The sequence below is a fragment of the Lactuca virosa genome, chromosome 4 (assembly GCF_052849685.1).
Source record: "Lactuca virosa cultivar CGN04683 chromosome 4, Lactuca_virosa_CGN04683_v6, whole genome shotgun sequence".
In the NCBI taxonomy this organism is placed as follows: domain Eukaryota; kingdom Viridiplantae; phylum Streptophyta; class Magnoliopsida; order Asterales; family Asteraceae; genus Lactuca; species Lactuca virosa.
The window spans coordinates 482,174,399-482,184,316 of record NC_136429.1 but is presented as its reverse complement, the minus strand read 5'-3'; positions in this window follow the sequence as shown (position 1 = coordinate 482,184,316).

Genomic DNA, 9,918 nt, shown 5'->3' with positions numbered 1-9,918 from the left:
AAAGTTCTCTTACACTCTTTCTAACCCTTGGAATGGGTAAAAGACCATTTTACCCCTCCCTTGTCTCAAATGCTCATACTTGACCCAACCATAAAGTCAACAGAAGTCAATACGAGTTGACAGTCAAAGTTGGCCTGACTCGCCGAGTGCACCCTTGTGACTCGCCGAGTCCACTCGTATCCTCAGAGCTCTTCCTAGGGTTTCACTCAGCTTGTTGAGTTGACCCCCAACTCGACGAGTTATCACTGGGTCCAGAACGTGTGGCAACCCGATCCGACTCGTTGAGTCATCTCATAGACTCGGCGAGTTGACTCATTCGAATTTCTCATTTGGGCACCTGAGGTCAGATCTGCAACTCCAACCTCTAGATCTAGCCTCCTAATACCCAAAAGTCACGTAAAGGTTTGATCTTGATGACCATGCATGACATATATTGCTCTATATGCCATCACTACTCCATTAATGCTTCCAAAACACAAAACTCCTTGGTTGATTGACTAAGGCTCTAAACTTCTGGACTCTCTGGACCTCACAAGGTCCAGTCTGAAGTCTAAACTCGAAAAGGGGCTTGATGCATCCATAGCCCCATCAAGAAGGTGTTACAAGCCCTAAATCTCAAGAACATGAGATCTAATCATCCTACAATTAAGGTAAAAGTTTTTTACCTTGATCTGAAGCTTGAGATGAAGAAGAAACAGGTCTACTGGCCCTCCATTCTTGATCCTTGATGAACCTTCCTTCCTCTTCAAGGAAATGAGCCAAAATGAACACAAGATTAGCTATCCTCACCACTCTAGCTCACTATGGACGTTAGGGTTTCTCTCAAGGGTGTAAGGGTTCTGGTGAGACGAAATGGAGGCTATAAGTGCCCTTAAATAGGCCGCAAGCCCGAGAATTTAGGGTTTCCTTCAGCAGCGCTGACTCGGCGACTCGCCTCACTGACTCGTCGAGTCCATTCATTAATCCATGTCACTAGTCGCGATTCTACTCTACGAGTTGAGGCACCAACTCGTCGAGTCACTCCATAAATATCAAATTAAATAATAAAATATTATACCTGGGAATCCGGATGTTACAATTCTCCCCCACTAGAATCAGACTTCGCCCTCGAAGTCATGCTCAGTAAATAGCTCAGGATGCTGCTCCCGCATTTCCGACTCCGGCTCCGAAGTCAACTCGGACCCCTTCTGATGTTGCCGCTGGACCTGAACCAGGGGCACTTCCTTGTTCCTTAGAACCTTCACCTTTCGATCTAGAATCGTGATCGGCCTCTCAATGTAGTTCAGACTCGCATCAATCTGAATGTCCTCCAGTTGTACTATTGTTGTCTCATCGGCCACACACTTCCTCAACTGGGACACGTGGATGGTGTTATGGATCTGACTAAACTCCACAGGTAGCTCCAATTGGTATGCCACTCTACCCACTCTGGCAGTCACTCTGAAAGGACCGATGTATCGGGGTCCCAGCTTACCCCGCTTCCGGAATCGGATCACCCCTTTCCATGGGGATACCTTCAGGAGCACAAAATCTCCGACCTGAAATTCTAGCTCGGACCGTCACCTGTCCTCATAACTCTTCTGGTGACTCTGTGCCATCAGAAGCCTCTGTCTAACCTGTTGGATCTGCTCGGTTGTTTTAAGTACTATCTTCGTGCCACCCATCACTCTCTGTCCCACTTCTCCCCATCAAATGGGAGTCTGACACCTTCTCCCATACAGAAGCTCGAAGGGAGGCATACCCGAAACATGTCCTCAACTTCCCCCGAAGTCCATACGTGTTGTTGTAGGAAAACTCAGCCAGTGGTATGTATGTGTCCCAACTTCCCCCGAAGTCCATGACACATGCCCGAAACATGTCCTCAAGCATCTGAATCGTCCGCTCGCTCTGCCCGTCCGTTTGTGGGTGATACGCCGTACTGAAATGCAAGCGCGTGCCCAGCTCCTCATAAAACTTCTTCCAAAACCTGGAAGTGTAAGTACGTCTCGATCCGACACTATCGAGACCTGCACGCCATGACGCGCTACCACTTTTCTCACATAGATCTCAGCCAATCTCTCCGCGGAAGAGCTCTCACTAATAGCAAGGAAGTGAGCACTATTCGTCAGCCGGTCCATGATCACCCAAATCGCGTCAACTCCACGCGCAGTTCTCGGCAACTTGGTGATAAAGTCCATCGAGATCTATTCCCACTTCCACTAGGGAATCTTAAGAGGCTGCAATGGACCATGTGGATGCTGGTGCTCTGCCTTGACCCGACGGCAGGTCAAGCACCACTCAACCACCCAGGCAACATCCCGCTTCATACAGGGCCACCAGTAATCCCTTTTCAGGTCCAAGTACATCTTAGTAGCCCCTAGATGGATCGAGAATCTCGATCTATGCGCCTCCTCCATCAATGTATGCCGAGCCCCGCCCGTATAGGGAACCCAAATCCGCCCTCGGAAAGTCATAAGTCCTTGGTTATTCGTCACAAACTCGGACACCTACCCAACCACCCGCTCCCTCTTACGGTTCTCCGGTTTCACGAACTCCGACTAGGCCTCTCGAATGGTATCCAAAACTGGAGTCATCACTGTCATCCTCATACACACATCTCGAATCGGGGCACTCTCCGCTTTACGGCTCAGGGCGTCGACTACCACGTTAGCCTTTCCCGAATGATACAGGATCTCACAGTCATAGTCTTTCACCACATCCAAACATCTCCTCTGCCGCATATTCAGGTTGGGTTGATCCATGAGATACTTCAGGCTCTTGTGGTCCGTGTATATGGTACACCGAACCCCATACAAGTAGTGGCGCCAGATCTTGAGGGAGAACACCACCGCCCCTAACTCTAGATCATGGGTGGGGTATCTCGTCTCGTGAGGCTTCAACTGCCTCGACGCATATGCTATCACGTGGCCTCTCTGCATCAAAACTGCACCCATCCCTAAGGTAGACGCATCACAATAAACCACAAAGTCCTCCACTCCCTCCGGAAGAGCTAGTACCGAAGCTTCACATAATATCTGGAGAAGGGTCTCGAATGATGCATGTTGCTCAGGCCCCCAAACAAAAGTAACGCCCTTCCGAGTCAATATGGTGAGAGGAACCGCAATCTTGGAGAAATCCCTGATAAACCTCCGATAATAACCGGCCAATCCCAAAAAACTCCTGATCTCGGATGGGGATCTCGGCACCTCCCATCGCATGACTGCCTCAATCTTGGCCGGGTCGACCAATATCCCATTCTAATTAACGAGATGCCCTAGGAACTGGACTTCTCATAACCAGAAATCACACTTGGAGAATTTGGCATATAGCCTCTCCGATCTCAAAACCCCCAAAACCTCTTTAAGATGCTCCTCGTGCTGCTCCATGGTCCTCGAGTACACCAGGATATCGTCGATGAACACGATCACCAATCGATCCAACATGGGCCTGCACACCCGGTTCATGAGGTCCATGAACGCTTCCGGCGCGTTGGTGAGCCCGAAAGGCTTCACCACAAACTCGTAATGCCCATAACGAGTCCTAAAAGCTGTCTTCTGAATATCCTCCTCGCGTACTCTCATCTGGTGATACCCGGATCTCAAATCAATCTTGGAAAACCAAGATGCACCCTGCAACTGATCGAACAGGTCGTCGATCCTCGGAAGTGGATAACCGTTCTTGACCGTCGGCTTGTTCAACTCCCGATAATCAATGCACATCCGGTGTGAACCATCCTTTTTCTTGACAAAAAGGATCGGCGCTCCCCAAGGCGAGCTACTCGGTCGGATAAAACCCTTCCCCAACAGCTCCTGAAGCTGCGAGGATAACTCCTGCATCTCGGGCGGTGCAAGGCGATAAGGTGCCTTGGCAATAGGCGCCGCTCCCAGAACCAAATCAATCTGGAACTCCACCTGCCTCTCGGGAGGCACACCCAGTAACTCCTTGGGAAAAACATCCAGAAACTCACTCGCTATCGGAACCTCAGCGATAGAACTCGGTCCCTCAGCAGTAACCCGCGTATCCATCACATACGCCAGAAAACCCATGCAACCCTGCTGTCAACTCTGTCTCGCTCGAGCAGCAAAGCAGAAAGCTGATCCAGATCGGGTACCCTCGCCATATACTGTAAGCATTCCCCCACTAGGGTCTCATATGGTCACCAACTGACACTCGCAGTCGATTACCGCTCCGTACCGGCTCAACCAGTCCATGCCCACAATGACACAGACATCACCCATCGCGATCGGTACCAGATCTATTGGAAACTCAACACCAAAAATCTCGAGCACACATCCCCGGATCACATTAGTGGCAAACATCGCACGCTCATCGGCTATAGAAACTCTCAGAGGTCGACTCAACGACTCACGTCTGATACTGATGTGGCGAGTAAATGCTAATGATACGAACGATCGACTCACACCCGAGTCAAATAACACTAAGGCACGTACAGAACTCACAAGAAAAGTACCTACGCATATCACAATATAAGCACAAATATCTCAGAATATAATAAACAAAGGAATACATAGCGGCCACGACATCAGGTGCTGCGCGGACCTCCTCCGCTGTCAGCTGGAAGGCTCTCCCACGAACCTTTGGCGCCTCGGCCTTCACGGGCCGACTCTCGGTAGCTCGTACAGTAGCGGGTGCAGATCGCTGAAGCAGCTGGGGGCACTCGGCCTTCCGATGGCCGGTCTGGTTGCAGTGAAAGCAGACTGCAAAGCCTTGGGGAAATCCTTCGCAATGTGCCCCTCCTTGCCACACTTGTAGCAAGACCTCACTCGACATATCCCCTCATGACCCTGGTTGCACTTCCCACAAGTGCGGCCCTTCTGGCCCCCTGATCTCGAATCTGCGGGATTAGCCCGCTTGGCTGCCGGCTGAGACTGTGCCGGTCGCCGATCCCTCCCTTGAGACTCCACCTCCTCTCTGGCCTGATTCTCCATCTCAATCTCCCTCTTTCGGGCATTTTCCTGGAGCTCAGCAAATGACCGATAAGTCGAGTTCGCCACGAACTCTCGAATATCCCTCCTCAGAATGCTCAAATACCGGCTCATACGTGCCTGCTCGGTAGACACGTGCTCAGGGCAGAACATTGCTCTCTCGTGGAACATCCTCGTAATCACTGTCACTGACTATGTCCTCTGCTTGAGGGACAAAAACTCCTGGGCCAACCATTCCCTCTCCACCGGGGGAACATACTCGTCTCGGAACATCACAGTAAACCTCTCCCAAGTCATGGCAGTGTGCTCTGCAGGAGTAAAATGAGCTGTCACAAACCTCCACCAATCCTTCGCTCCCAAACGAAGCTGGTTTAGCACGAACCATACCCTCAAGTGCTCTGGACATGAACAAGTGTAGAAACACCCCTCGATATCAGAAATCCATCTCATCGCAGCAATCGGATCCTGTGTCCCATCAAACTCTGGTGGCTTCGTGTTACTGAACTCCCGGAACAACAACGAGTCACCTCCCTGTGGCCTAGCAGCAGCGACAGCTGCAGTGGCGGCAGCAGCAGCAGCCTCAGTGACAGCAGCGTATCGCTCATCAAATGTCTCAATCAGGGTGGTCTTGATAGACCCAAACATCTCGGGAATCTCTGCTCGGATGGCTGCGGCCACCTCCTCATGAATCATCTTCCGAATCTTATCGTCACTGGTACCACTGGTACCACTTCTCCCTGGGTTGTGGCGCGTACCCACCACGATGTCTCTGAAATACAACACAAAATAATCAAAGACTCGCTCGAGTATACTCACACTCGATCATTCCCCCTACTTGCTCCTTAGCATCCCAACGATTCTTACTTGAACTGCTTACCGACCCGGTGCTTCCAGTAGTACGGGCCCAATACTACCTACCACACCGCATCTGTAATCACCCCAAGTCCTCCTCCTAGGATTCTAGATTGCAAGTACTCTATATCTTGCCGAACACCGACTACCCTCATAAGCTCATTTTTGCTACATACTCGAACTCAAAGCAAATCACAGGTAGCAGTAACTCCTAGGCTAAGGCATCACAAATCAGGCCACTCTAGTTCTAAGTATGAAATACCTAGCCTACTCTCAAGCATGCATAAAATATATCTCATAATACAGAAAGTAAGGGTATTTTGGGAAATCACCGTTCGAGCGCTGGCTGATTGTACACACTGCTCTTTCTCGTTTTTTTTCTTAGAAACTCTTACTCATTTAGAAAAATCGTTTATCTTAGAAAAATTTCTCAAATCCTCAGTTTGAGTCCAGACATACCCGAAGGTGCATCCGAATCCCTCAAACCAAGGCTCTGATACCAACTTGTAACGACGTAAATTTTTCAACCAAAATTTTCATTTCAACATAAAACTAGATGTCATGTTTTTCCCGAAAATCTCAAGTGTTAACATTAATACAATTTATTTATCAAAAGTTGTTTATCACATAAACTAGGATCCTCCAAAATATATCTCCAAGCAAGTGTGTGTACAATCAAGCTGGGGCCTTCCCGCGATCATCGGAAGTACCTGAAACACATAACACGGTAAGCACGAAGCTTAGTGAGTTCCCCAAAATACCATATACAACTCTTTAGCCACTCGAGGCTATAACTCTGTATGACCCTTCGGTCGATGTGTCTCAGTGGGATCTTTCAGTCCCCACAACTCTGGTGGACCCTCCGGTCCTAACTCTATAAACTCTGAGTAACACACAACATAAATCACAAAGAAATAATGCAGGATATCACAATACACAGATAAACACATAAAAATAGCTCAATCACGTTGTTAGGTGCATTTCATGTACCCATTTTGTAGCTTTATTTCATAAAAGTACATTGCATATAGGCTTAAACTCATGCATTTTGCATGTTTTTCGGGATTTTTCATGAGGCAATTTCATTAAAATACTTTTGTGATATTTCAGGGACTTTTAGAGGTAGGATATTGTTGGAGGAGGTAAATAAAAGTTGCGGACAAAATTTCAGGACTTGCGGAGCACCGAGGAGCAAGATATCAAAGAAATGAAGATTTTGGCTTTACAGAGATTTACACGGCCGTGTAAATGCAAGCCTTGCGTTTACGCGGGCCGTGTAAATGTAGATATATTTTTGCGTTTACGCGGGCCGTGTAAATGACAGTGTTAATTTACGCGGGCCGTGTAAACGTAAATGCGGGTTTTAAAGCAGTTTTTCACCATTTTTAAAGGGGGGAACCGACTTTTTACTTTGAGGGGTCGACTTTTGGAGCAGAGAAGGCGATTTTCTTGAGGATTTTGAAGTTTATTAACACTTGGGAACATTTGATTTCATTTTGTAAGAACTTTAATTTCATTTTCTAGATTTGTGATCTTGTTCTAGTCATGAGTGGCTAGAACCCTAGATTCTCCAACTTTATGTCTTGACTTCTAGTTGTGATTTCAATCATATGACTTGATGTTTTCTTTCAATTTTCTATCTAGTGAATTTGATTTTGTTTCAATCGAATGTTTGATTCTAATTGTGATTCTTATTGGCCATTTGAATTAGGGTTAGATCATTCAAGTTATCTAATTGCAAAATCCGTAATTGTTTTGTAAATTGGACTAGGTAACAAGCACTAAACTGATTTCTATTGAATGAATTTAGTGTAAATCTTATTCACACATTCTTATGCTCCCGAGCTTATGAGGAGTATTGAGTGTTGTTGGGAACATTCACATAAAGTTTAATGCAATCTTTCAACCTAATTCTAAGAGTTTGTTTAGATTAGATTGGTAAGGTTAGGATTAATCAAAGAGCTTGTTTTGGTTAATTATTGTGGTGAATGGGAAGTGTTAGAGCTTGTTAACACCTTTAAGTACCAACTTAGATAGAATTAAACAAATATCTTGTCATCCATGGAATCACATTGCTAATTTGTCTTGCATAGAGTTGGAGAACTTACAAATCTTGAACTTATTTCACTTAATCAATCATTTACTTATTGCTTTATTCTATAGTTTAAATCATTGCTTATAAATTCCCCTCATTCTGTGACCATTTTTGTACCTTACGCAAAAAGGTATAAACATTTGTCCCGTGTCTCTGTGGATCGACCCTACTTACCTTGTACTACGTTTTTAGTGCATAGTAGTAGTGTTTTTGGAGTCAATTGTACCCCTTTATTTGTTGAGTTTGACACGCCTAACATACGTGAAGATACCATTCTTGGTACGTATAGTGAGAAGACTCACGTCGTAAGCTAGCTAGTAAAATCTAGTGCTCGGAATCCTCGATCTAGCCTCCGCCTAACCTATTAGATAAGCATCTCTAATCAATACCCCACTCTTACTCAAATACACCAAAAGTTCTCTTACACTCTTTCTAACCCTTGGAATGGGTAAAAGACCATTTTACCCCTCCCTTGTCTCAAATGCTCATACTTCCCAACCATAAAGTCAACAGAAGTCAATACGAGTTGACAGCCAAAGTTGACCTGACTCGCCGAGTGCACCCTTGTGACTCACCGAGTCCACTCGTATCCTCAGAGCTCTTCATAGGGTTTCACTCAACTCGTCGAGTTGACCCCCAACTCGACGAGTTATCACTAGGTCCAGAACGCTGGGGCAACCCGATCCGACTCGTCGAGTCATCTCATAGACTCGGCGAGTTGACTCATTCGAATTTCTCATTTGGGCACCTGAGGTTAGATATGCAACTCCAACCTCTAGATCTAACCTCCTAATACCCAAAAGTCACGTAAATGTTTGATCTTGATGACCATGCATGTCATATATTGCTCTATATGCCATCACTACTCCATTAATGCTTCCAAAACACAAAACCCCTTGGTTGATTGACTAAGGATCTAAACTTTTGGACTCTCTGGACCTCACAAGGTCCAGATCTGAAGTCTAAACTCGAAAAGGGGCTTGATCCATAGCCCCATCAAGAAGGTGTTACAAGCCCTAAATCTCAAGAACATGAGATCTAATCATCCTACAATTAAGGTAAAAGCTTTTTACCTTGATCTGAAGCTTGAGATGAAGAAGAGACAGGTCTACTGGCCCTCCATTCTTGATCCTTGATGAACCTTCCTTCCTCTTCAAGGAAATGAGCCAAAATGAACACAAGATTAGCTATCCTCACCACTCTAGCTCACTATGGACGTTAGGGTTTCTCTCAAGGGTGTAAGGGTTCTGGTGAGACGAAATGGAGGATATAAGTGCCCTTAAATAGGCCGCAAGCCCGATAATTTAGGGTTTCCTTCAGCAGCGCTGACTCGGCGAGTCGCCTCACAGACTCGTCGAGTCCATTCATTAATCTACGTCACTAGTCACGATTCTACTCGACGAGTTGAGGCACCAACTCGTCGAGTCACTCCACAAATCTCAAATTAAATAATAAAATATTATACCTGGGAATTCGGATGTTACAAGGTTGTGGAGCAGCTACCAATGTTCGTCTATATCATCTTTCATCTCTCATCATTCATCTACCCATCTTTACCCAATATTTTTATAGGTATAAAATACGTATACAATTTAAATCAAATAAAACATGTATATTCGGTTCATCCAGCATAGATGTCAAGAACACAGATAATATGTACACATATCACGTAATTTATATTAAATACTTCATATATATGTGTAAGATGAAAGTAATTATGCACTCACTTGTTAAAGTGATGATTCCAAACTCGAGCAGCACTTCGCTTCTAACAATTTTATTTTACTTCGATGAAACCTAGTATCATTACCATTAGATTTTATTTTAATATTTATTGCGACTAATTATTAGCTGTACGAGCTATATTGTTTTATAAGTGTTAAACAATACTTTTCAACTACTATGTACAGAAAGGGGTCAGACATGAAACACCGGAGGGCAGGACCATTTTGGCATTATAGCACTTCTGAAATCCAACAACCCTATGCGGCCCTTCAAATCAGATTCTCCGTACCGCGAGTAGTTAAAAGATATTATAATAACACT